Here is a 27,078-nt window from a genome sequence, read left to right as displayed (position 1 = left end):
TGCCACCTTCAAAGATTGATGCACATGAACCCCAAGTCCCTCTATTCCAACACACACTTTAGAACTGTGCCATTAAGTAAATATTGCCTCTCCCTATTCCTTATGCCAAAATACATCACCTCACACTTGTCACTATTAAATTCCATCTGCCACCTGTCTGCCCATTCTGCTAGCCTATCATTGTCCTGTTGCAGGCAGTTCATATCATCCTCACTGTTTGCCACTCCTCCAAGTTTGTTGTCATCGGGATATTTTGAGATTCGACTCAATATTCCAAGATCCAAGTCATTTATCTTTAGCAAAAAAAGCAGTGGTTCTAGCACTGACCCTTGGGGAACACCTCTGTCGACTATCCTCCAGTCTGACAAAGAATCATTTCATTAGACTCCCTGTTTTCTGTCCTTAAACCAATTTTCTATCCAATTGGACACTGACCCTCCTATATCACGAACCTCAATTTTGTAAACCCCACTTTTATGTGGTACCTTGTCAAACGCTTCCTTAAAATCCATATAAACAACATCCACTGCATTCCCTTCATCAAGCTGCTCTGTTAGTTCATCAAAAAATGCAGTTAGATTAGTCAAGCATGAACTCCCATTTATAAATCCATGCACACTCTACTTAATTAACTCAAACCTCTCCAAGTGACTGTTGATTTTTTACCCTGATTATTCTTTCTAAAACCTTACCCACCGCTGCTGTTAATCTAACTAGCCTGTAGTTAGCCGGACTGTCCTTACACCCTTTCTTGAATAAGGGCGTCGCATTTGCCACTGTTTACTCCTGGCACCTCCCCCGTATCCAGGGAAGATTGGAAGATTATGGCAAACTCTTCCATTATCTGCATCCGCATTTCCTTTCGCAACCTGGGATGCCAGCCATCCAGACCAGGTGATTTATCTACCCTAAGCACAGCCAGCCTTTTTAGTAGCTCCCTCTCTCAATTTGTACCCTCTCCATTGACTCTACTCTCTTCACTTCGACTGATATTTTGTCAAATTCCACTTCCTTAGTGATCACTGATACAAAGTACTCATTAAGTAGATTAACATTGCCCTGCACCTCTAAGCTTATATTATCCTTTTTGTCCCGAATAGGCCCGACTCAACCTCTTACTACCCACTTATCATTTACATGCTGCTCGAAGATTTTTGGGTTTCCTTTCATGTTGACTGCCAGTCTATTCTCATAGAAATAGAGAATAAGCAAATATAGAAGATGTAAGTATTTCCCATCCTTGATGAGGTGGAACTTTCTTATGTTGTGGGTGGTAATGACTTGGCCCACGAGTGTGGTGGAAGCAGAGACAATCGATGATTTGAAAAGGAAATTAGATGGATACTTGAAGGAAAGAAACTTGCAGGAGGAAAGGGATCGAGCTGGTGAGTGGAACTGACTAGATTGCTCCGGGGAGAGCCAGCATGGACGTGATAGGCCAAACGACCACCTTCTGTGCTGTAAATGACTCTGTGTTGTTTCTCAAATTCAATCCACTGGTGCTTGGTAAATAATTTCAAAGTAAATTGTGCAACTGGAAAATCACAACCAAGGCAAGGGACGCATAAGGAAGCAAAATTGCTGAAACCCGGGATTGAACCAGGAACCTTTATATCTTCAGTTTAACGCTCTCCCAACTGAGCTATTTCAGCCCTACATTAACAGTGGCTTGGTGTCCTTGTTTTGGAAGAAAATACATACATTCAAGTTTTCCAAAAAATTAAAGAACACAACATGTGAGTAATATTCCCCATTGCTTTCGCAGTACTGATGGATTGTGAAGCGGGAGACAGCCAGAAGTGCCACTGAGCCGCACAGACCCCGAGCTGAGAATGAAATGAGATCAAATTCAATCTTTCATAGTGAGATGCTGCTGAGAGGTAAGAGTCCTGAATCAAAGCGAGACTTGCTCATTTCAAACACTCCCTGTACTCTCTGCTCATGAAGCCTTACAAAAGGGAAAAACAGAATGGCACTCAAACTCACAACCCTGCCATTAAAAGTCTCATATTCGACTGATAGAACTGTCACATCTACTCGGTCTCTTATTGGATGGATGCAACTCCAACGCAGGGATGGCATTCAAATCCTCCCATGGGTCCACATGTCAGACTGAGTTCCATGTTGTAGACTCAAGCAAAGGAAATCTGCTCACTTCCAAAACTATCAGCGAATTGAAGCTGATTACTATCAACATCATCAGAGGTCAGAACTACCTGGTGAAAGAAGACACCCTGAAGAAGGATCCACAATTATTCAAAGGCATCAACAATGTGAAAAACAAGAAAATCGATGAGTCAATGCAAGCCAAACAACAGAAACACTGAAGAATTCCATTCCATTCCAGTCCAGAACCCAGTCCTGTTGTTTTTGGAGTCAGGTCACAATTACAGCAACAACTTTATATTCCCACTTGGCTTTCTGTACATTTAGTTAATTGCAATTTTGTCGACAAGCTCTTTGAATCCAGTTGTCTGGTCCTCATGCCAGCTCTGTTTGGAAGTCAATTCCACCTTCTGCAAGGCTGAAACCAATAGATAACCTTAATGTAAAAATGCCAGCAGACCAGGCTCGTCCGGGACTTGAACCCAGGATCTCTCGCATGTTACTTAACTATTCTCCCTAAGCGAGAATCATACCCCTACACCAACGAGCCACTGACAAGTCAGGGTTTATTAGCTGCTGTGGAATTTCACTGGAACCCCCCAGCCTATCATCCATTTTTTTTCAGATCAAAGCAACATCCTGCAAATGCTGAAATAAAAACAGAAAGTGCTGGAAATGTTCAGCAGCTCTGGCAGCATCTGTGCTGTGAGAAACACAGTTAACGTTTCAGGGCACTCACCTTTTGTTTCAGCCATCCTTTCAGACTGCTTCTGTCCATCCAATCTCACTTTCTATTCTATCCACATTCTAACCATTCACTACGTTACTACATTTTTCATGAATTCCTCATTTCTTTTATTAATGACAATTTTGTATTTCTGGCCTTTGCTTCAGAAACCACCACAACTGGAATCATGTCTCCATCTACCCAATCAAACCACTTCGCTGGATCCGCGCATTGCAATGTTTCTTGAACCCTGACAGACTGTGGAGTTTCTGCTGCTTGATTGCAGTTCTTGCTTCCCGCCAGTAGATGTCACCTCACTCCAATACAGTGAAGTTGACAAATCTGAGAGAGACACAACAGGAAATAATTGTTCACATTATAGTGAATGTGTGGGATTCAGAAATACTCGGAGTGGAGACGAGTTATTATTGCACTCTGCTATTACATCTTTTATAATGGACTCCAGCATTTTCCCCACGACTGATGTCAGGCTAACCGGTATGTAATTCGCTGTTTTCTTTCTGCCTCTTTTTTTAAATAGTGGAGTTACATTAACTACCGTCCAATCCATTGGAACTGTTCCAGAGTCGAGCGAAGTTTGAAAAAAGACCAGAAATGCAACTGCTATTTCAAGGGCCACTTCCTTAAGTACTCTGGGATGTAGATTATCAGGCCCTGGGGATTTATCGGCCTTCAATCCCATCAATTTCCCAAACATTCCCTACCAATACTGATTTCATACAGTTCCTAGAACAAGAACAAAGAACAAAGATAATTACAGCACAGGAACAGGCCCTTCGGCCCTCCAAGCCTGCGCCGATCCAGATACTCTCTCTAAACATGTCGCCTATTTTCTAAGGTTCTGTATCTCTTTTCTTCCTGCCCATTCATGTATCTGTCTAGATACATCTTTAAAGACTCCATCGTGCCCGCATCTACCACCTCCGCTGGCAATGCGTTCCAGGTGCCCACCACCCTCTGTGTAAAGAACTTTCCACGCATATCCCCCCTAAACTTTTCCCCTTTCACTTTGAACTCGTGTCCTCTAGTAATTGAAACCCCCACTCTGGGAAAAAGCCTCTTGCGATCCACCCTGTCGATACCTCTCATGACTTTGTACACCTCAATCAGGTCCCCCCTCAACCTCCGTCTTTCTAATGAAAATAATCCTAATCTGCTCAACCTCTCTTCATAGCTAGCGCCCTCCATACCAGGCAACATCCTGGTGAACCTCCTCTGCACCCTCTCCAAAGCATCCACATTCTTTTGATAATGTGGCGACCAGAACTGTATGCAGTATTCCAAATGTGGCCGAACCAACGTCCTATACAACTGTAACATGACCTGCCAACTCTTGTACTCAATGCCCCGTCCGATGAAGGAAAGCATGCCGTATGCCTTCTTGACCACTCTATTTACCTGCGTTGCCACCTTCAGGGAACAGTGGACCTGAACACCCAAATCTCTCTGGACATCAATTTTCCCCAGGACTTTTCCATTTACTGTATAGTTCACTCTTGAATTGGATCTTCCAAAATGCATCACCTCGCATTTGCCCTGATTGAACTCCATCTGCCATTTCTCTGCCCAACTCTCCAATCTATCTATATTCTGCTGTATTCTCTGACAGTCCCCTTCACTATCTGCTACTCCACCAATCTTAGTGTCGTCTGCAAATTTGCTAATCAGTCCACCTATACTTTCCTCCAAATCATTAATGTATATCACAAACAACAGTGGTCCCAGCACGGATCCCTGTGGAACACCACTGGTCACACGTCTCCATTCTGAGAAACTCCCTTCTACTGCTACTCTCTGTCTCCTGTTGCCCAGCCAGTTCTTTATCCATCTAGCTAGTACACCTTGGACCCCAAGCGCCTTCACTTTCTCCATCAGCCTGCCATGGGGAACCTTATCAAACGCCTTACTGAAGTCCATGTATATGACATCGACAGCCCTTCCCTCATCAATCAACTTTGTCACTTCCTCAAAGAATTCTATTAAGTTGGTAAGACATGACCTTCCCTGCACAAAACCATGTTGCCTATCACTGATGAGCCCATTTTCTTCCAAATGGGAATAGATCCTATCCCTCAGTATCTTCTCCAGCAGCTTCCCTACCACTGACGTCAGGCTCACCGGTCTATAATTACCTGGATTATCCCTGCTACCCTTCTGAAACAAGGGGACAACATTAGCAATTCTCCAGTCCTCCGGGACCTCACCCGTGTTTAAGGATGCTGCAAAGATATCTGTTAAGGCCCCAGCTATTTCCTCTCTCGCTTCCCTCAGTAACCTGGGATAGATCCCATCCGGACCTGGGGACTTGTCCACCTTAATGCCCTTTAGAATACCCAACACTTCCTCCCTCCTTATGCCGACTTGACCTAGAGTAATCAAACATCTGTTCCTAACCTCAACATCCGTCATGTCCCTCTCCTCGGTGAATACCGATGCAAAGTACTCGTTTAGAATCTCACCCATTTTCTTTGAGTCCAAGCATAACATTCCTCCTTTGTCCTTTAGTGGGCCAATCCTTTCTCTAGTTACCCTCTTTCTCCTTATATATGAATAAAAGGCTTTGGGATTTTCCTTAACCCTGTTTGCTAAAGATATTTCATGACCTCTTTTAGCCCTCTTAATTCCTCGTTTCAGATTGGTCCTACATTCCCGATATTCTTTCAAAGCTACGTCTTTCATCAGCCGCCTAGACCTAATGTATGCTTCCTTTTTCCTCTTAGCTAGTCTCACAATTTCACCTGTCATCCATGGTTCCCTAATCTTGCCCTTTCTATCCCTCATTTTCACAGGAACATGTCTCTCCTGCGCGCTAATCAACCTCTCTTTAAAAGCCTCCCACATATCACATGTGGATTTACCTTCAAACAGCTGCTCCCAATCTACATTTCCCAGCTCCTGCCGAATTTTGGTGTAGTTGGCCTTCCCCCAATTTAGCACTCTTCCTTTAGGACCACTCTCGTCTTTGTCCATGAGTATTTTAAAGCTTACGGAATTGTGATCACTATTCCCAAAGTAGTCCCCTACTGAAACTTCAACAACCTGGCCGGGCTCATTCCCCAACACCAGGTCCAGTATGGCCCCTTCCCGAGTTGGACTATTTACATACTGCTCTAGAAAACCCTCCTGGATGCTCCTTACAAATTCTGCTCCATCTGGACCTCTAACACTAAGCGAATCCCAGTCAATGTTGGGAAAATTAAAATCTCCTATCACCACCACCCTGTTGCTCCTACATCTTTCCATAATCTGTTTCCATATTTGTACCTCTATCTCACGCTCGCTGTTGGGAGGCCTGTAGTACAGCCCCAACATTGTTACCGCACCCTTCCTATTTCTGTGTTCTGTCCATATTGCCTCACTGCTCGAGTCCTCCATAGTGCCCTCCTTCAGCACAGCTGTGATATCCTCTTTGACCAGTAATGCAACTCCTCCACCCCTTATACCTCCCTCTCTATCCCGCCTGAAGCATCGATATCCTGGGATATTTAGTTGCCAATCATGCCCTTCCCTCAACCAAGTCTCAGTAATAGCAATAACATCATACTCCCAGGTACTAATCCAAGCCCTAAGTTCATCTGCCTTACCTACTACACTTCTTGCATTAAAACAAATGCACCTCAGACCACCAGTCCCTTTATATTCATCATCTGCTCCCTGCCTGCTCTTCCCCTTAGTCACACTGACTTCATTATCTAGTTCCTTACAGGCTTTTGTTACTACCTCCTTACTGTCAACTGACCTCAATTGGTTCCCATCCCCCTGCCACATTAGTTTAAACCCTCCCCAACAGCGTTAGCAAAAGTACCTCCAAGGACATTGGTTCTAGTCCGGCCCAGGTGTAGACCGTCCAATTTGTAATAGTCCCACCTCCCACAGAACCGGTCCCAATGTCCCAAAAATCTGAACCCCTCCTTCCTGCACCATCTCTCAAGCCACGCATTCATCCTGACTATTCTTTCATTTTTACTCTGACTATCACGTGGCACTGGTAGTAATCCTGAGATTACTACCTCTGAGGTCCTACTTTTTAACTTGGCTCCTAACTCCCTAAACTCTGCTTGTAGGACCTCATCCCGTTTTTTACCTATATCATTAGTGCCTATGTGCACAATGACAACTGGCTGTTCACCCTCCCCCTTTAGAATGTTCTGCAGCCGATCTGAGACGTCCCTGACCCGTGCACCTGGGAGGCAACATCCCATTCGGGAGCCTCGTTTTCGACCACAGAACCGCCTATCTACTCCCCTTACAATCGAATCCCCTACGACTATCGCCCTTCCACTCTTTTTCCCGCCCTTCTGAACAGCAGAGCCAGCCACGGTGCCATGGACCTGGCTACTGCTGCCTTCCCCAGGTGAGCCATCTCCCTCAACAGTATCCAAAACGGTATACTTGTTTTGGAGGGAGATGACCGCAGGGGACTCCTGCGCTGCCTTCCTGCTCTTTCTCTGCCTTTTGGTCACCCATTCCCTTTCTCCCTCAGCAATCCTAATCTGCGGTGTGACCAATTCACTAAACGTGCTATCCACGACCTCCTCAGCATCGCGCATGCTCCAAAGTGAGTCCATCCGCTGCTCGAGAGCCGTCATGCGGTCTAACAAGAGCTGCAGCTGGACACACTTCCTGCACGTGAAGGAGTCAGGGTCATCAGCCATGTCCCTGAGCTCCCACATTGAGCAAGAGAAGCATGATACGGGTCTGAGATCTCCTGCAATTTTTAATCTTAAGTTTAAACTTAGTTAAATGAAAAAGGAACGTAAAGTTTTTACCAATCACAATAAAACCAGAGAAATCGAAAAAGCCTTACCTTATAAACACCCCACCGAGTCCTTTTTTTTTGGTTAGAGCAGGAGGGCGGGTGGGAGACACTACAAGTGTGGTGTCTCGGGTTCAGAAACCGCCCAAATATACAGTGTTTTACTTACCCAGCAGCCCCCTGGCCACCGCCGAAAAACAAAAGGAAATTAAATTTACTTTCAAACTGACTTTCCCAGCTGCTCACTCGCTCACACTCTGCTCCCGAAAAAGCTGCTGCACTGAAAGGCTCCTTCTCCTAGACCCTTCTCCTCCTTCTCACTAGACCCTATGTTCCCCAACATTTCTGGGAGATAATTTGTATCCTCCTTTGTGAAGACAGATCCAAAGTATGTATTTAATTGGTCTGCCATTTCTTTGTTCCCCATTATAAATTCCCCCGTTTCTGACTGTAAGGGGCCCACATTTGTCTTCACTAATCTTTTTCTCTACACATATCTATAGAAGCTTTTACAGTCAGTTTTTATGTTCTCTGCTAGCTTACTCTCATACTCAATTTCCCCCTTCTTAATCAATCCTTTTGTCCTCCTCTGCTAAATTCCAAACTGCTCACAATCTTCAGGTTTGCTGCTTGTTCTGGCCATTTTATATTTCTCCTCCTTGGATCTAATACTTTCCTTAATTTCTTTTGTAAGCCACAGTTGAGCCACCCTTCCTGTTTTAATTTTACACAGACAAGAATGAACAATTGTTGTAATTCATCCATGCGCTCTTTAAATGCTAGCCATTGCCTATCCACTGTCAACCCTTTAAGTAACGTTCCCCAATCTATCAAAACCAACTCCCGCCTCAGACCTTCATAGTTTCCTTTGTTTCGATTCAGGACCCGAGTCTCGGAATCAACTCTCTCACTCTCCATCTTAATGAAGAATTTTATCATATTATGGGCGCACTTCCCCAAGGGACCCCACACAACAAGATTGTTAACGAATCCTTTCTCATTACACAATACCCAGTCCAGGATGGCCTGTTCTCTAGAGGTGTTATACACCTCTATCAATTCTCCACTCAATCTCCTTTGAGAAAGGCAGAATAATCCTAGCTTTTCCAACCTAACCTTGTAACTAAAATCCCCCATCCCTGGATCCATTCTGGTAAATCGCCTCTCCGTCCTCTCAAGGACCCTCACATTCTTTCTAAAGTCTGCTGAGCAGAACTGGAAGCAACACTCCAATTGGGGCCTAACCAGAGTTTTATAATGGTTCAGCATAACTTCCCTGCTTTTGTACTCAATGCCTCTATTTATAAAGCCCAAGATCCCATATGCTTTGCGAACCACTCTCGCAATATGACTTGCCTCCTTCAAAGATTGATGCACATGAACCCCAAGTCCCTCTATTCCAGAACATTCTTTAGAACTGTGCCATTAAGTATATATTGCCTCTCCCTATTCCTTATGCCAAAATACATCACCTCACACATGTCACTATTAAATTCCATCTGCCACCTGTCTGCCCATTCTGCTAGCCTATCACTGTCCTGTTGCAGGCAGTTCATATCATCTTCACTGTTTGCCGCACCTCCAGGTTTGGTGTCATCGGCATATTTTGAGATTCTACTCTGTATTCCAAGATCCAAGTCACTTACCGTGAGCAAAAAAAGCAGTGGTTCTAGCACTGACCCTTGGGGAACACCACTGTCGACTATCCTCCAGTCTGACAAAGAACCATTTAATAAGACTCGCTGTTTTCTGTCCTTAAACCAATTTTCTATCCAATTGGACACTGACCCTCCTATACCACGAACCTCAATTTTGTTAACCGCCCTTTTATGTGGTACCTTGTCAAACGCTTACTTAAAATCCATATAAACAACATCCACTGCATTCCCTTCATCAACCTGCTCTGTTAGTTCATCAAAAAATGCAGTTAGATTCGTCAAGCATGAACTCCCATTTATAAATCCATGCTCACTCTCCTTAATTAACTCGAACCTCTCCAAGTGACTGTTGATTTTTTACCCTGATTATTCTTTCTAAAACCTTACCCACCGCTGCTGTTAATCTAACTGGCCTGTAGTTACCTGGACTGTCCTTACACCCTTTCTTGAATAAGGGTGTCGCATTTGCCACTGTTTAATCCTCTGGCACCTCCCCCGTATCCAGGGAAGATTGGAAGATTATGGCAAACTCTTCCATTATCTGCATCCGCATTTCCTTTCGCAACCTGGGATGCCAGCCATCCAGACCAGGTGATTTATCTTCCCTAAGCACAGCCAGCCTTTTTAGTACCACCCTCTCTCAATTTGTACCCTCTCCATTGACTCTGCTCTCTTCACTTCGACTGATATTTTGTCAAATTCCACTTCCTTAGTGATCACTGATACAAAGTACTCATTAAGTAGATTAACATTGCCCTGCACCTCTAAGCTTATATTATCCTTTTTGTCCCTAATAGGCCCGACTCAACCTCTTACTACCCACTTATCATTTACATGCTGCTCGAAGATGTTTGGGTTTCCTTTCATGTTGACTGCCAGTCTATTCTCATAGAAATAGAGAATAAGCAAATATAGAAGATGTAAATATTTCCCATCCTTGATGAGTTGGAATTTTTTATGTTGTGGGTGGTAATGTCTTGGCCCACGAGTGTGGTGGAAGCAGAGACAATCAATGATTTGAAAAGGAAATTGGATGGATACTTGAAGGAAAGAAACTTGCAGGAGGAAAGGTATCGAGCTGGTGAGTGGAACTGACTAGATTGCTCCGGGGAGAGCCAGCATGGACGTGATAGGCCAAATGACCACCTTCTATGTTGTAAATGACTCTGTGTTGTTTCTCAAATTCAATCCACTGGTGCTTGGGAAATAATCTCAAAGTAAATTGTGCAACTGGAAAATCAGAACCAAGGCAAGGGACGCATAAGGAAGCGAAATTGCTGAAACCCGGGATTGAACCAGGGACCTTTAGATTTTCAGTCTCACACTCTCCCAACTGAGCTATTTCAGTCCTACGTTAACAGCGGCTTGGTGTCCTTGTTTTGGAAGAAAATACATACATTCAAGTTTTCCAAAAAATTAAAGAACACAACATGTGAGTAATATTCCCCATTGCTTTCTCAGTACTGATGGATTGTGAAGCGGGAGACAGCCAGAAGTGCCACTGAGCCACACTGACCCCGAGCTGAGAATGAAATGAGATCAAATTCAATCTTTCATAGTGAGATGCTGCTGAGAGGTAAGAGTCCTGAATCAAAGCGAGACTTGCTCATTTCAAACACTCCCTGTACTCTCTGCTCATGAAGCCTTAAAAAAGGGAATAACAGAATGGCACTCAAACTCACAACCCTGCCATTAAAAGTCTCATATTCGACTGACAGAACTGTCACTTCTACTCGGTCTCTTATTAGATGGATGCAACTCCAACGCAGGGATGGCATTCAAATCCTCCCATGGGTCCACATGTCAGACTGAGTTCCATGTTGTAGACTCAAGCAAAGGAAATCTGCTCACTTCCAAAACTATCAGCGAATTGAAGCTGATTACAATCAACATCATCAGAGGTCAGAACTACCTGGTGAAAGAAGACACCCTGAAGAAGGATCCACAATTATTCAAAGGCATCGACAAAGTGAAAAACAAGAAAATCGATGAGTCAATGCAAGCCAAACAACAGAAACACTGAAGAATTCCATTCCATTCCAGTCCAGAACCCAGTCCTGTTGTTTTTGGAGTCAGGTCACAATTACAGCAACAACTTTATATTCCCACTTGGCTCGCTGTGCATTCAGTTAATTGCAATTTTGTCGACAAGCTCTTTGAATCCAGTTGTCTGGTCCTCATGGCAGCTCTGTTTGGAAGTCAATTCCACCTTCTGCAAGGCTGAAACCAATAGATAACCTTAATCTAAAAATGCCAGCAGGCCAGGGCTCATCTGGGATTAGAACCCTGGATTTCTTACATGTTAATCAATCATATTCCCTAAGCGAGAATCATACCCCTAGACCAACGATCCACTGACCAGTCAGGTTTCTTTAGCTGCTGTGGAATTTCACTGGAACCCCCCAGCCAATCATCCATTTTTTTTTCAGATCAAAGCAACATCCTGCATATGCTGAAATAAAAACAGAAAGTGCTGGAAATGTTCAGCAGCTCTGGCAGCATCTGTGCTGAGAGAAACACAGTTAACGTTTCAGGGCACTCACTTTTTGTTTCAGCCATCCTTTCAGACTGCTTCTGTCCATCCAATCTCACTTTCTATGCTATCCACATTCTAACCATTCACTACGTTACTACATTTTTCATGAATTCCTCATTTCTTTTATTAATGACAATTTTGTATTTCTGGCCTTTGCTTCAGACACCACCACAAGTGGAATCATGTCTCCATCTACCCAATCAAACCACTTCGCTGTGTCCTCACATTGCAATGTTTCTTTCACCCTGACAGACTGTGGAGTTTCTGCTGCTTGATTGCAGTTCTTGCTTCCCGCCAGTAGATGTCACCTCACTCCAATACAGTGAAGTTTACAAATCTGAGAGAGACACAACAGGAAATAATTGTTCACATCATAGTGAATGTGTGGGATTTAGAAATACTGGGAGTGGAGACGAGTTATTATTGCACTCTGCTATTACATCTTTTATAATGGACTCCAGCATTTTCCCCACGACTGATGTCAGGCTAACCGGTATATAATTCGCTGTTTTCTTTCTGCCTCTTTTTTTAAATAGTGGAGTTACATTAACTACCGTCCAATCCATTGGAACTGTTCCAGAGTCGATAGAATTTTGAAACAAGACCAGAAATGCATCTGCTATTTCAAGGGCCACCTCCTTAAGTACTCTGGGATGCAGATTATCAGGCCTTGGGGATTTATCGGCCTTCAATCCCATCAATTTCCCAAACATTCCCTACGAATACAGATTTCATACAGTTCCTCCTTCTCATTAGACCCTATGTTCCCCAACATTTCTGGGAGGTAATTTGTCTCGTCCTTTGTGAAGACAGAACCAAAGTATGTATTTAATTGGTCTGCCATTTCTTTGTTCCCCATTATAAATTCCCCCGCTTCTGACTGTAAGGGACCCACATTTGTCTTCACTAATCTTTTTCTCGACACATATCTAGAGAAGCTTTTACAGTCAGTTTTTATGTTCTCTGCTAGCTTACTCTCATACTCTATTTCCCCCTTCTTAATCAATCCTTTTGTCCTCCTCTGCTAAATTCCAAACTGCTCACAATCTTCAGGTTTGCTGCTTGTTCTGGCCATTTTATATTTCTCCTCCTTGGATCTAATACTTCCCTTCATTTCTTTTGTAAGCCACAGTTGAGCCACCCTTCCTGTTTTACTTTTGCACAGACAGGAATGAACAATTGTTGTAATTCATCCATGCGCTCTTTAAATGCTAGCCATTGCCTATCCACTGTCAACCCTTTAAGTAACGTTCCCCAATCTATCATAGCCAACTCCCGCCTCATACCTTCATAGTTTCCTTTGTTTAGATTCAGGACCCTAGTCTCGGAATCAACTCTCTCACTCTCCATCTTAATGAAGAATTTTATCATATTATGGGCGCACTTCCCCAAGGGACCCCACACAACAAGATTGTTAACTAATCCTTTCTCATTACACAATACCCAGTCCAGGATGGCCTGTTCTCTAGAGGTGTTATACACCTCTATCAATTCTCCACTCAATCTCCTTTGATATAGGCTGAATAATCCTAGCTTTTCCAACCTAACCTTGTAACTAAAATCCCCCATCCCTGGATCCATTCTGGTAAATCGCCTCTGCATCCTCTCAAGGACCCTCACATTCTTTCTAAAGTCTGCTGAGCAGAACTGGAAGCAACACTCCAATTGGGGCCTAACCAGAGTTTTATAATGGTTCAGCATAACTTCCCTGCTTTTGTACTCAATGCCTCTATTTATAAAGCACAAGATCCCATATGCTTTGCTGACCACTCTCGCAATATGTCTTGCCACCTTCAAAGATCGGTGCACATGAACCCCAAGTCCCTCTATTCCAGCACACTCTTTATAACTGTGCCATTAAGTATATATTGCCTCTCCCTATTCCTTATGCCAAAATACATCACCTCACACTTGTCACTATTAAATTCCATCTGCCACCTGTCTGCCCATTCTGCTAGCCTATCACTGTCCTGTTGCAGGCAGTTCATATCATCCTCACTGTTGGCCACTCCTCCAAGTTTGGTGTCATCGGCTTATTTTGAGATTCTACTCTGTATTCCAAGATCCAAGTCACTTACTTTTAGCAAAAAAAGCAGTGGTTCTGGCACTGACCCTTGGGGAACACCACTGTCGACTATCCTCCGGTCTGACCAAGAACCATTTAATATGACTCGCTGTTTTCAGTCTTTAAAACAATTTACTATCCAAATGGACACTGACCCTCCTAATCCATGAACCTCAATTTTGTTAACCACCCTTTTATGTGGTACTTTATAAAATGCTTTCGTAATATCCATATAAACAACATCCACTGCATTCCCTTCATCAGTATTCTCAGATAGTTTATCAACAAATGCAGTTAGATTCGTCAAGCATGAACTCCCATTGATAAATCCATGCCCACTCTCCTGAATTAACTCAAACCTCTCCAAAGGACTTGATTTTTTTCCCTGACCTGTTGATCTCATGCTGATAGCAAGCTCACCATAGAGCATGTTTTTGGCAATGTGACCGTCATCCATTTGGCCCAGTCAACAGAGTCACCGCTGACTCAAGAGGGCAAACATGCTGCGGATCCCTGCACGCTGGTGTACGTCCGCATTCGGCACTCTGTCCTGCCAGGAGATGCCCAGTATCCATCTGAGGCAGTGGAGGTGGAAGCTGTTCAGCCGCTTTTTTTGGCTTGTATAAGTTGTTGATGCTTCTCTACTATAAAGGAGGGTGCTGAGAACACAAGCCTGGTACACGTGGAGCTTTGTATTTTCGGTCAGTTTGCTGTCGGTTCACACTTGTCTTCTCAACTTTGACATGACAGCTGCAGCATTGACAATCCTGGTGCTGATTTCAGCATCAAGGGACAGATTTCTGGTGATTGTTGATTGAAGGTATGTGAAGCTGTTGACAACCTCCAAAGTGAGGTTGTCGATGTTGATGGAAAGTGGAGTCTCTACGTCCTGGCCCATAACTTTGATCTTCCTGATGCTGATTGTCAGTCCAAACTCTTTGCAGGCCAGGGAGAACCGATCTACAAGCTGCTGTGACTGAACTTCATTATGGGATGTCAGCACAGCATCATCAGCAAATAGCAACTCACAGACTAGGAATTTACCCACTTTGGTCTTGGCGCACAGTCTTGCCAAGTTGAACAGCTTGTCGTCAGCTTTGATGTGCAGGTGAACACCTATATCTGAGTAATTGAAAGTGTACAATAGCAGCATGGAGAAGAATATGCCAATGATAAAGGATGTGATAACTAGACAGTTCGAAAATGATGACATGATTGGGCAGAGTCAACATAGATTTATGAAAAGGAAAACAGGTTTGAAAAACCTGTTGAGATTTTTGAGGATGTTACCTATAGAACAGATAAAGGAGAACCAGTGGATGTGTGGTATTTGTATTTTCCTTTGGTAAGGTCCGACACAGGAGGTGAGTAAACAAAATTAGAGCACATAGGCTTGGGGATAATATACTGATATGGATTGAGAATTGGTGAACAGACCGAAAACAGAGAGCAGGAATAACGGTCCTTCTCAGGATGGCAGGCTGTTACTATTGGGGTACTGCAAGGATCAGTGTTGGAGCCACAGCTGTTAACAACCTATATAAATGATTTGGATGTGGGGATTAAATGTAATATTTCCAAGTTTGCAGATGACACAAAGCTCGGTGAAGTGTGAATTGTGAGGAGGATGCAGAGAGGCTTCCAGGGGACCTGGAGAGGCTAAGTGAATGGGCAAGAACATGGAATATAATGTGAATAAGTGTGAAGTTATTCACTTTGGTAGAATAAACAGAAAGACAGAGTATTTATTAAATGGTGAGAGGTTGGGAAGTGTCCATGTCCAAAGGGACCTGGGTGTCCTTGTTCCTGAGACACTAAAAGCTCTTGTGCAGGTGCAGCAATCAATTAGGAAGGCAAATGGTATGTTGTACCCACACGAGGGGTCATGAGTACAGGAGTAAAGATGTCTTGCTGCAATTGTATAGAGCCTTGGTGAATCCGCACTGGAGTATTGTGTACAGTTTAGTCTCCTCATCTTATGAAGGATACACTTGCCATAGAGGGGGTGAAACAGAGGGTCAACAGACTAATCTTTTTTTTGCATTTATTTCATTTCATCTCAGTTTGTTCAGTTTGCTTACCTACTGTTTTTTTTTAGGTTTGTACTTCCTGCTGTTCAATATTCAGTCCATTAACACCTAATCTGTACTAATGCTTTGTCTTTCAACACACCATTAACATATTGTTTGCCTTTGCTGCATGACCTTTTGGTCAGCTATGTGGCCTTGTCCAATCTACACCTTCTCCTTTGTTATCTCTTGCCCCACCCCCACCCCACTTGCTTATAACCTGTGACTTTTCTAATATATGTCAGTTCCGAAGATGGGTCACTGACCTGAAACGTTAACTCTGCTTCTCTTTTCACAGATGCTGCCAGACCTGCTGAGTGGTTCCAGCATTTCTTGTTTTTATGTCACCAGACTAATCCCTGGGATGGTGGGATTGTCTTATGAGGAAACTGGGCCTGTATTCCTTAAAGTTTCGAAGAATGAGAGGTGATCTGATTGAAACTGACAAAATTCTTACAGGGCGTGACAGTGTGGATGTAGACAGGATGTTTGCCCTGGTTGGTGAGTCTAAAACCAAAGGACATCGTCTCAGAATAAGGAGTAGGCCATTTAAAACTGAGATGGGTGGAATTTCTTCACTCAGACGGTGGTGAATCATTGGAATACTGTGCCCCAGAGGGCTGTGGCAGCTCAATCATTGAGCATGTTCAAGACAGAAATTGATAGAAATCTTGATACTCATGACATCCAGGGATATGGGGATAGCATGGGAAAGGGGCTTTGAGGTAGGTGATCAGCCATGATCGAATTGAATGACAGAGCAGGCTCGACGGGCTGAATAGCTTACTCCTATGTTCCTCTATTCCTAAGAGAGTTGGCGCCAGCGCGCAGCCCTGCTTTACCCCACTGCTGATCTTGAAAGCGTCTGATGTTGCTCCATTGTAACTGATGGAACTGTGCATGTTCTCGTGGAAAGAAGAGATGATGCCCAAGAGGTCAGGAGGGCAGCCTCTGTTCCATTGCAGTTTGAAGAGGCCGTCTCTGCTGACAAGATCAAAGGCATTAGTGATGTCAACAAAAATGTGTGAGGCTCAGTGGCGCAATGGATAGCGTGTTGGACTTCTAAATAATGATTACGACGATATTCAAAGATTGTGGGTTCAAGTCCCACCAGAGTCAGATTTTGGACCAGAAACAGAGGAGCACAACGGAACAACAAATGAAGAAATGCGCCAAAAGCACAGACTCGGAGACCGAGAGAGAGAGGAGCACGGCAGGAGCAGAGCAGGGGAAAAAAAAAATCGAGGAGTGACGTCATAATGGAGAGTGAGAGCAGGGAAACAGAGAGCCGCTGGGGTGAGGACACAGGATTTGGTTCTTTCTTCGGTGCAGTGGAAGGAGCTGTTTGGTGAGGATCTGGTAAGCTGTGACATCACAGGCAAGCAGATAGTTGATTGGTTTGGAAGAACCGACCTGCTTGATGCGCATCTGGTAAGTGATTAAGATCCATTTTAGTCCTAACGTTTAAAATAGTAAACAAACTAGTGGTAAGTTTAATAAAATATGCAATAAAATTAATAATTGAATAAAATATTTCAGTAGTTAATTGAAACACGTTAAGGTTGACAGGACAGGTGATGTGTCACAGCTGCAGCATGTGGGAGTTCCTGGATGCCAGTGTGATCCAGGGCAAACACGTCTGCAGTAAGTGTTTGCGGCTCAAAGAGGGAGAAAAAAGGAATGTAGTGGTAGTAGGGGACAGTATAGTAAGGTGGATTGACTCTGTTCTCTGCAGCAAACGCAAGAGTCCAGACGGCTGTGTTGCCTGCCGGTGCCAGGATTCAGGACATCTGCTCAGGGCTGGAGCGAAACAAACAATGGGAGGGGGAGGATCAAGTCGTCGTGGTCCATGTCGGTACCAGCGACATAGGCAGGACAAGGATAGAGGTTCTGCAAAGTCAGTATGAGGAACCAGGCACCAAATTAAGAAGCAGAACCTCAAAGTTAATCATCTCTGGATTATTACCTGAGCCATGTGCAAATTGGCATAGGACAAATAAGATTAGAGAAAGTAATGTGCGGCTGAAAGACTGGTGTGGTAGTAGTGGGTTCTGGTTCATGGGGCATTGGCACCAGTACTGTGGAAAGAGGTGGCTGTACCGTTGGGACGGTCTACACCTGAACCGTGCTGGTGCCGGTGTTCTAGCGAGCCACATAATGAGGGAAGTAGAGACGGTTTTAAACCGAATAGTGGGGGCAAGGGATCAAATTTGGGAAGATATGGTGAATCAAGGAGGAGAGACAAGGCAAGAGAGAAAGGTATAAATATGGGAAATGATAAACAGACTGTGTCAGGAAGGGACAGAATGTACGAATCTAAGAGTAAATCGACAGATAAGGCTAGAGGTGACAAAAATAATAAAAGGACAAAACTAAATGCTCTGATTCTGAATGCATGGAGCATTTGAAACAAAACAGATGAACTGGGAGCACAAATAGAATAAATAAGTACGATCTGATAGTCATTACAGAGACATGGCTGCAGGGCGACATAGATTGGGATGTGAATATTGGAGGTGACATGGCATTTTGGAAGGACAGGAAGCTAGGAAAAGGTGGCGGGGTAGCTCTGTTAATTAATGATGGTATTAGCGTAATAGAGAGGGATGACCTGAGTTCTGGAGATCAGGATGCAGAAGCAGTTTGGGTACAAATGAGAAATCATGAAGGCAAGAAGTCACTTGTGGGAGTGGTGTACAGGCCACCTAACATTAACCACACTGTCGGATGGGATATAAAGGAAGAAATAATGGCAGCTTGTCAGAAAGGTACTGTGATAATTATGGGGGATTTTAATCTACATATAGATTGGAAAATTCAGATGGGCAGAGGTAGCCTAGATGAGGAGTACATAGAATGTTTTGGGGATAATTTCTTGGAACAATACATTATGGAGCCAAACAGAGAGCAGGCTATACTAGACCTGGCATTGTGCAACGAGATAGGATTAATTAATGACCTCATAGTTAAGGTGCCCCTAGGTAGTAGCGATTATAATATGATTGAATTTTACATTCAGTTTGAGGGAGAGGAGAGTGGGTCCCAGACTAGTATTTTAAATTTAAATAAGGGCAATTATAAGGTCATGAAAGCAGAGCTAGCTAAAGTGAACTGGCAAATTAGGTTAAGGGATAAGTCAATAGAGATGCAGTGGCAGACATTTAAGGGGATATTTCAGAATACACAGAATAGATACATTTCAACGAGAAAGAAAAGTTCCAAAGGTGGGACTCACCATCCATGGTTCACGAAAACAGTTAAAGATACTATCAAACTTAAAGAAAAAGCCTATAATTGTGCAAAGGTTTGGAGGCAGGTCAGAAGATTGGACAGAATATTAAAAAAAGCAAAGAATTACTAAAAGATTGATAAGGAAGGTCAAATTAGAGTATGAGAGAAAGCTCGCAAGGAATTTCAAGACAACTAGTAAGAGTTTCGATAGATATTTTAAAAAGAAAAGAGTTAACAAAGCGACTGTTGGTCCAATAGAAAGTGTGTCTGGGGAATTAATAATGGATAATTAAGAGATGGCAGATGAATTGAACAGATACTTTGCATCGGTCTTCACTATTGAGTATACAAATAACATCCCAGTATTAGCTGTAAGTCAGGAAATGGAAGGGATGGAGGAACTCAAGAAAATTACAATCACCAGGGAAGTGGTACGAAACAAATTGTTGGAGCTGCGGGTTGACAAGTCGCCAGGTCCTGAATTGGCTAGTGAGATAGTTGATGCGCTGGTTTTAATATTCCAAAATTCCCTAGATTCGAGAAGGTTCCGTTAGATTGGAAAAGAGTGAATGTAACTCATTTATTCCAAAAGGGAGGGAGACAGAAAGCAGGAAACGACAGGCCAGTTAGCTTAACATTTGTCTTAGGGAAAATGTTTGGAGCTATTACAGAGGATGTTATAGCAGGGCATTTAGAAAAAATTAAGGTAATCAGGCAGAGTCAACATGGTTTTTTGAAAGGGAAATCATGTTTAACCAATTTATTGGAGTTCTTTGAGGGAGTTACATGTGCTGTGGATAAAGGGGAACCAGTGAATGTATTGTATTTCGATTTCCAGAAGGATAAGGTGCCATATCAAAGGTTATTGCAGAAAATAGAAGCTCATGGTGTCGGGGGTAACATATTGGCATGGATAGAAGATTGGCTAGCTGACAGGAAACAGAGAGTCAGCATAAATGGGTCATTTTCTGGTTGGCAAGAAGTAACGAGTGGTGTGCCACAGTGATCTGTGCTGGGGCCTCAACTTTTTACAATTTATATAAATGACTTAGATGAAGGGACCGAAGCTATTGTTGCTAAATTTGCTGATCACAAAGATAGGTAGGAAAGTAGGTTGTGAAGAGGACATAAGGGGGCTACAAAGGGATATAGATAGGTTAAGTGATTGGGCAAAGACTTGGCAAATGGAGTATAATGTGGGAAAGTCGGAAATTGTCCACTATGGCAGGAAGAATAAAAAAGCATATTATCTAAATGGTGAGAGATTGCAGAGCTCTGAGATGCAGAGGGATCTGGGTGACCGAGGGCATGAATTGCAAAAGGTTAGTATGCAGGTCCAGCACGTCATTAGGAAAGCTAATAGAATGTTATCATTTATCACCATGGGAATTGAATACAATAGTAGGGAGGTTATGCTTCAGCATTACAGGACATTGGTGAGACCTCTTCTGCAGTACTGAGTACTGTACTGGTCTCCTTATTTGCGGAAGGATGTAAATGCATTGGAGGTAGTACAGAGAATGTTTACGAGACTAATACATGGAATGGGTGGGCTGTCTTACGAGGAAAGATTGGACAAGCTAGGCTTGTCTCCGCCAAAGTTTAGAAGAGAAAGAGGCGACATGATTTGTTATTTAATTTATTAATTAACAAATTAGCTATCCTCCAGTCTTCCGGTACCTCACCCGTGGCTAACGATGATACAAAAATCTCTGCCAGCGCCCCAGCAATCTCCTCCCTTGCTTCCCATAGCATCCTAGGATACATCTGATCAGGCCCTGGGGATTTATCCACCTTAATGCGCTTCAAAACCTCCAACACCTCCTCCTTTGTAATGTTGATATGCTGCAGGATATCGCTGTTCCCTCCCTTGAACTCACTAGCTTCCATGACCTTCTCCACGGTAAATACAGACGAGAAATATTCATTTAAGACCTCGTCCATTTCGCGTGGCTTCACACATAGATTGCCACACTGATCCTTAAGGGGACCTACTCTCTCCCTAGCTACCCTTTTACTCTTAATACACTTATAGAATATTTTAGGATTCTCCTTTATCTTATCTGCCAGGGAAATCTCATGGCCCCTTTTCGCCCTCCTAATTTCCTTCTTAAGTATACTCCTATATCCCCTATACTTCTCGAGGGACTCGCTCGATCCCAGCTGCCTATACCTGACGTATGCCTCCTTCTTTGTCCTGACCAGACCCTCAATATCCCTCGTCAACCAAGGTTCCCTAAACTTGCCAACCTTGCCCTTCCATCTATCAGGAACATGCTGGCCCTGAACTCTTCCTATCTCACTTTTAAAAGCCTCCCACTTGCCAGACGTCCCTTTACCTGTAAACAGCCTCTCCCATTCAACTTTTGAGAGTTCCTGTCTGATGCCATGGAAATTAGCCTTCCCCCAAGTTAGGACTTCAACCTGAGGACCAGTCCTATTCTTTTTCATAACTATCTTGAAGCTAATAGAGTTATGGTCACTGGTCCCAAAGTGCTCCCCCACTGCCATATCAACCACCTGCCCATCCTCATTTCCTGAGAGGAGATCGAGTGTAGCCCCTTCTCTAGTCGGGCCATCCACGTACTGCTTCAGAAAACTATCCTGGACTCACTTAACAAATTCTTCCCCATCTGATCCCTCAGCACTAAGGCAGTCCCAGTCAATATTAGGGAAGTTAAAATCACCTACTATTACAACCCTATAATTCCTATACCTATCTGTGATTTCCCTACATATATGCTCCTCCACTTCCCTCTGACTATTGGGGGGCCTATAGTATAATCCCATCAAAGGGATCACCCTTTTATTATTTCTAAGTTCTACCAGTATGGCCTCGCTGGACATTCACCCCGGGATATCCTCTCTAAGTACTGCCGTGATGTCCTCCCTAATCAATAGTGCAACTCCCCCTCCTCTCTTACCTCCACCTCTGTCACGCCGGAAGGATCGGTACCGCGGAACATTGAGCTGCCAGTCCTGCCCATCCCTCAACCACGTTTCCGTAATAGCTACAATACCACAATCCCATGTACCGATCCATGCTCTGAGTTCATCTGCCTTACCTGTAAGGATACTTGCATTAAAGTAAATGCAGTTTAGCTCACCAGACCTTCCACGCTCCCTGTCCTGCCCCTTCCTGGCCTTCCTACTGGACTTGCTTGCTTTAACCTCTCCATTTGCCTCAACTATCTCATCGGAGAGACTACTACTTTGGGTCCCACCCCCGCTGCAAGACTAGTTTAAACCCTCCAGTGTATTACTATAAAATCTCCCTGCAAGGATATTGGTCCCCTTCCAGTTCAGATGCAACCCGTCCCTCTTGTACAGGTCACCTCTGCACCAGAAGAGATCCCAATGATCCAAGTACCTGAAGCCCTCCCGCCTTCGCCAGTCTTCAGCAAAGCATTCATTTGCCTAATCCTCCTATTCCTACCCGCACTAGCACGTGTCACAGGGAGTAATCCTGAGATTACAACCCTAGAGGTCCTGCTCTTTAACCTTCTGCCTAACTCCCTATATTCACTTTGCAGAACCTCATCTCTCTTCCTGCCTATGTCGTTCGTACCAATATGGACCACGATCTCTGGCTGCACACCCTCCCCTTTCAAAATTTCCGGCAGCTGCTCCGAAACATCCTTGACCCTAGTATTAGGGAGGCAACATACCATCCTGGAGTCTCGTTTGCGGCCACAGAAACGCCTATCTGCACCCCTTATGATAGAATCCCCTATCACAATAGCTCTTCCACCCCTTTTCCTCCCCTGCTGTGCAGCAGAGCCCTCCGTGGTGGCACGGACCGCGGTGTTGCTCTTTTCCCCTGGGAGGTCATCCCCCCAACAGTAACCAAAGCAGTATCTCTGTTTGAGAGAGGGATGGCCACAGGGGACTCCTGCACTACCTGCCTGCTCCTACTATTCCATCTGGTGGTCACCCATCCCTTTTCTGCCTGTGCATCCATTACCTGCGGTGCGACCACCTCACTAAACATGCTATCCATGATGCCCTCAGCTTCGTGGACGCTCCACAGTGAAAACACCCGCAGCTCCAGCTCCATAATGCGAGTAGCCAGTAGCTGCAGCTGGATACACTTCCTACACACATGGTCGTCATGGAGACTGGGAGGGTTCCTGAATCCCCACATAGCGCAGGAGGAGCATATCACGGGGCTGAGCTCTCCTGCCATGACTTACCCTTAGATTAATTAGTTACTCCCTTAATTAAAAAATACTAATGACACTAGGGGCCTTGTTCTACCCACTACAATCTCAAGTCCTTCATAAGCGACACTGAATTTAGAAAACACTTTAGTAGTACTCATCTTCTCAGCAGAGGTTTTTTTTTCAAGTAAAAAAACTTTGCCCTTTCCTTTAAGTTATTTAAATACACTAACAGCAGTGACTCACCAACCAATCACCTTGCAGCTCTCCTCTGACATCACAGTTGGCTTCTTTTTTTTCAAAACTCCAGCACACTGGAAGAGCTCCACTCCACTCCTGGAAGGGAAGAGACTGGGCCTCGATCCTCGGATTGGATTTATAGGCTCCGCTCTCAACGTTCTCCTCATATCGGTCCATATAGGTCTGCTCCGCTCCACTCCTCTCCGCTCCCGGAAGGTAATTCACCAGCTTTTGCAGAAAAGTAGGTCTTAAGCTGTTGCAGTACCTGTCAGAAAGATAGTCTAAGCTATTCTGAAGTCATCTTCCAATGTTATCTACATGGAAGCAGGATTTTAAAGGATAAGATGTAGTTTTTAAAAGTCACTTCAATCTTGCTCAAGAGTCTTTACAAAGAAGCCAAGTAAATCTTGATAAAAAGTCATATACATTTAGAGATCTTTTAAAAGCACTTCAATCTTGTTAATAAAAAGTAAGATGTAAATTTAAGAACTCTGATCAGGCGATGCTAAAAAGTTACATCTAATTAAGAAATAAAATACAACATTTAAAATGTCTGAATTCCCTCTGAAAGTTGACCACTGCTGCTGCCGGTGTCTTCCTGGAATAGTGGAGCTGTTGTGTCAACAGAAAGGTCTTTCCCGAGCAGCCTGTTGGTACCGGCTTTAATCCAACCCAGGTAAAAATCAGGGTACATTGTGGGCAATGAGCCCAAATTGCTGAACTACAGGTCCCTGTCACTTTAAAGAGTGGGCTGGTGCGATTATGATCAGAGGCTCCTTCTAAGCACATTTCTCACCACCACAACTTCCAGATGCTGGTGTTAGTGTGTGCATGTACCAGCAGTTGCAGTGCTGTTCAGACCCTCAATAGCAGTGAAAGTCTCAGAATTCACCGCTTTTGGGGCTGTAAAATCCAGGCCAATATCTCACAGTCCTGTTAGATTTGCTCTCCCTCTGTACAAAATCAAACTCCACACATTGTCTTTCACTCACTCCTGTTTCCAGCCCTGATGGAGCAGAAATCCCCTCTCAAAGGTACACAATCCAGTTGATTTCTGATCAAATACCTCCTTCCTCATTCAATAGAGGAAACAGAGACATGAACAGGAGTCAGGTGCAAGAAAGTTTCACCAACAGAGCAAAGAAAACACCAACAAAAGTCACACCTACTTTCCAAATCATTTCATTGGAATATTCTTTCACTTGTTTTCTCGGATGACTGCAATAAATCTGAAAATGAGCACCATGAGGTTTGTGTTCACTGGTCACTTGTTCTCCTGTGTTTGTCTGTCAGGTTTGCAATTCAGTTTGTATTGGATATTGAAGAGAATCTCTTTTCAAGATGATTGCACATCGTACTGTGTTTAAAGCAACCAACTTGTAAAATGGCAGAAAATGAATGTTTCAATACCTGTGTGACCAGATTCTTCCAATGCTTTTCAACAGCTAGATTGATGATGCTTGCAATCTGTATCCTGTGGAGAATGGGAGAGGAGAACAAAAACATGGTGCATGAACAGGACAGACTGTGTAAAATGGGAGCACAGAAATACTGCCACCTCATTGAAAGTTAATGAGATTTATTCTAAGTCAGAACCTGTCCACAATGAACAAGTGAATACATTAATTGTCCACTTTCAATCTAAATGGGACTGAGGTTCCAACAGAGAAGTTTTCTGGAAAATACCTGCTGCAGTTTTAAAATTGATGAACTGGAACATCTTATACTAACTTTCAAATAACTGTAGTGATTGTATAGTTCTCATAGTGGAGAGAAGGAGTTGTTTATAAATATAAGCAGAAAGACACATTTGTGGATTGGTGAATGAGCTTTATCTTTCTGAAACGTATTTGTCCATTGGTTGCAGGTCACTGGAAATTCTTTTTTACATTTCAATTGTAGCAGCAGCAGTTAGCAGCAAAATGTCTGATTAATTAGAGTAGTGGGTCTGGGAAACACTTAAACAGCCGAGACCCTGTAAAACAGAACTCCAAGTAATAGTTTAAATAAGGCACTGAACTGTCAGGAAAAAAACCCGACACGAACCTGACAGAACCACATTGGACCCGAGCCCTACCCGGCCCGAGTATCTCCATTTATTCCCGCGCCCGAACCGACCCGAGCCTTACCCGACCACCGGAATGTTCACTTTACCGACCTCCCGATTCCGAATCTACAGGAAGCTGCAGCATGAGCGCAATGACGTCATAGAGATGCTCACTTGCTCACTGAGCAGACTCAGAGTTTCCCTCCTTGATGACCCGGACTCCCAGCTTAGGTTGGCTTTTCAACTTTTGACACTTATTAAACTCAAATTCCCAGCAGAGTTAAATGTAATACTTACTGTGTGTGTCCGACACGGACTCAGCCCGACCTGGACCCAGCCCGACCCGAACCTAGCCCGACCTGACCCGAGCCCGAAAGCCAGACCCGGAAGAGCGACCCATCACGACCCGGACCCGACACAGGTCGTCGGGTCCCGTTGGGTTCAGGTCGGGTGGCAGGCCTTTTCAGAGCGGAGGTCAGATGAGGATTGAATTAATTTCAATCACTGAATCTAAACAAGAAGTAAATCTGCCAGGAATGGAAGACTTTGCTTTATCTGTGAGCTTGTGGCGCAACGGTAGTGCGTCTGACTCCAGATCAGAAAGTTGTGTGTTCAAATCATGTCAGGCTCACTTATATTTTACAGCAGCTCAAGTTCCTGGATTTTCTATCAGAAGAGAGTTCGTTCTCTTGGAATGTTCGTGCATGGTATAATTTCAAGATCAACTTTAATAGATTAAAGTCCTGATTTCTGGTTCCGTTCCATTTCCATGCTCAATTCTTATTTCACACTGTTTTACATCAGAACAATGTTTCAGGGATGTAATGTGTCCATTGTTTGGACAATCGCTCTGTCACCCAGCGTGAGAAACAAAACACAAACCGCACAGCGTGCGTCGCAAACCCATACCTGGCTCTGTCTATAGGCCGCTTAGTTCAGTTGGTTAGGACGCAGTGTTGATAACAACAAGGCTGTGGATTTGATCCCCATGTGCGCTGTCACATGGTCAGTCATTAATTTGACACATTTTTGTAACACTTAAAATCCAACTTTTAGATGAAACAAGTTTACATCAAATGTCAAAGGGAATTTATTTTGAATAACATCCATTGCATCTTTGTCACTGGTCTGGAGTAACACAGAATTATTTCCAATTATCTTCCATTTGCTGATAAACATTGAACTCGTGGCCTGTTCTCGTTAATGGTCACGAGCAGCAAAAACAGACAGAGCAAGTCTGACCGCCCAGAGATGTGGAAAAGGCTTCAGTTTGGGACATGTGCAGCAAATCAAATGTTCACCCGGCCCCGAAAGATTCAAAAACTGGGGAAAAGGACACAAGGAGATAGAGAATAAGCAAAAGCAGACAATGTAAATATTTCCCATCCTTGATATCTCTCTATTCCAATATAACCTTCAGAGTTGGGTAAATAATTTCAGTGTAAATTGTGCAGCTCAAGAG

At 43.8% G+C, this 27,078-nt stretch overlaps 2 non-coding genes across 2 annotated transcripts; one reads left to right on the top strand and one right to left on the bottom strand.

The window, feature by feature from the left end:
- Positions 1–1,579: 1,579 nt before the first annotated feature.
- Positions 1,580–1,652, bottom strand: trnaf-gaa (transfer RNA phenylalanine (anticodon GAA)). Its single transcript has one exon. It is a non-coding gene; the product is annotated as a tRNA-Phe (tRNA).
- Positions 1,653–16,966: 15,314 nt separating this feature from the next.
- On the top strand, positions 16,967–17,057 carry trnar-ucu (transfer RNA arginine (anticodon UCU)). Its single transcript is given in 2 exon segments — positions 16,967–17,003; positions 17,022–17,057. It is a non-coding gene; the product is annotated as a tRNA-Arg (tRNA).
- The last annotated feature ends 10,021 nt before the right edge of the window (positions 17,058–27,078 follow it).

This window comes from Heterodontus francisci, unplaced genomic scaffold, assembly GCF_036365525.1.
Source record: "Heterodontus francisci isolate sHetFra1 unplaced genomic scaffold, sHetFra1.hap1 HAP1_SCAFFOLD_51_1, whole genome shotgun sequence".
Taxonomy (NCBI): Eukaryota; Metazoa; Chordata; class Chondrichthyes; order Heterodontiformes; family Heterodontidae; genus Heterodontus; species Heterodontus francisci.
Note: the sequence above shows the minus strand (reverse complement) of the source record. Positions and strands in the feature narration are given on the sequence as shown.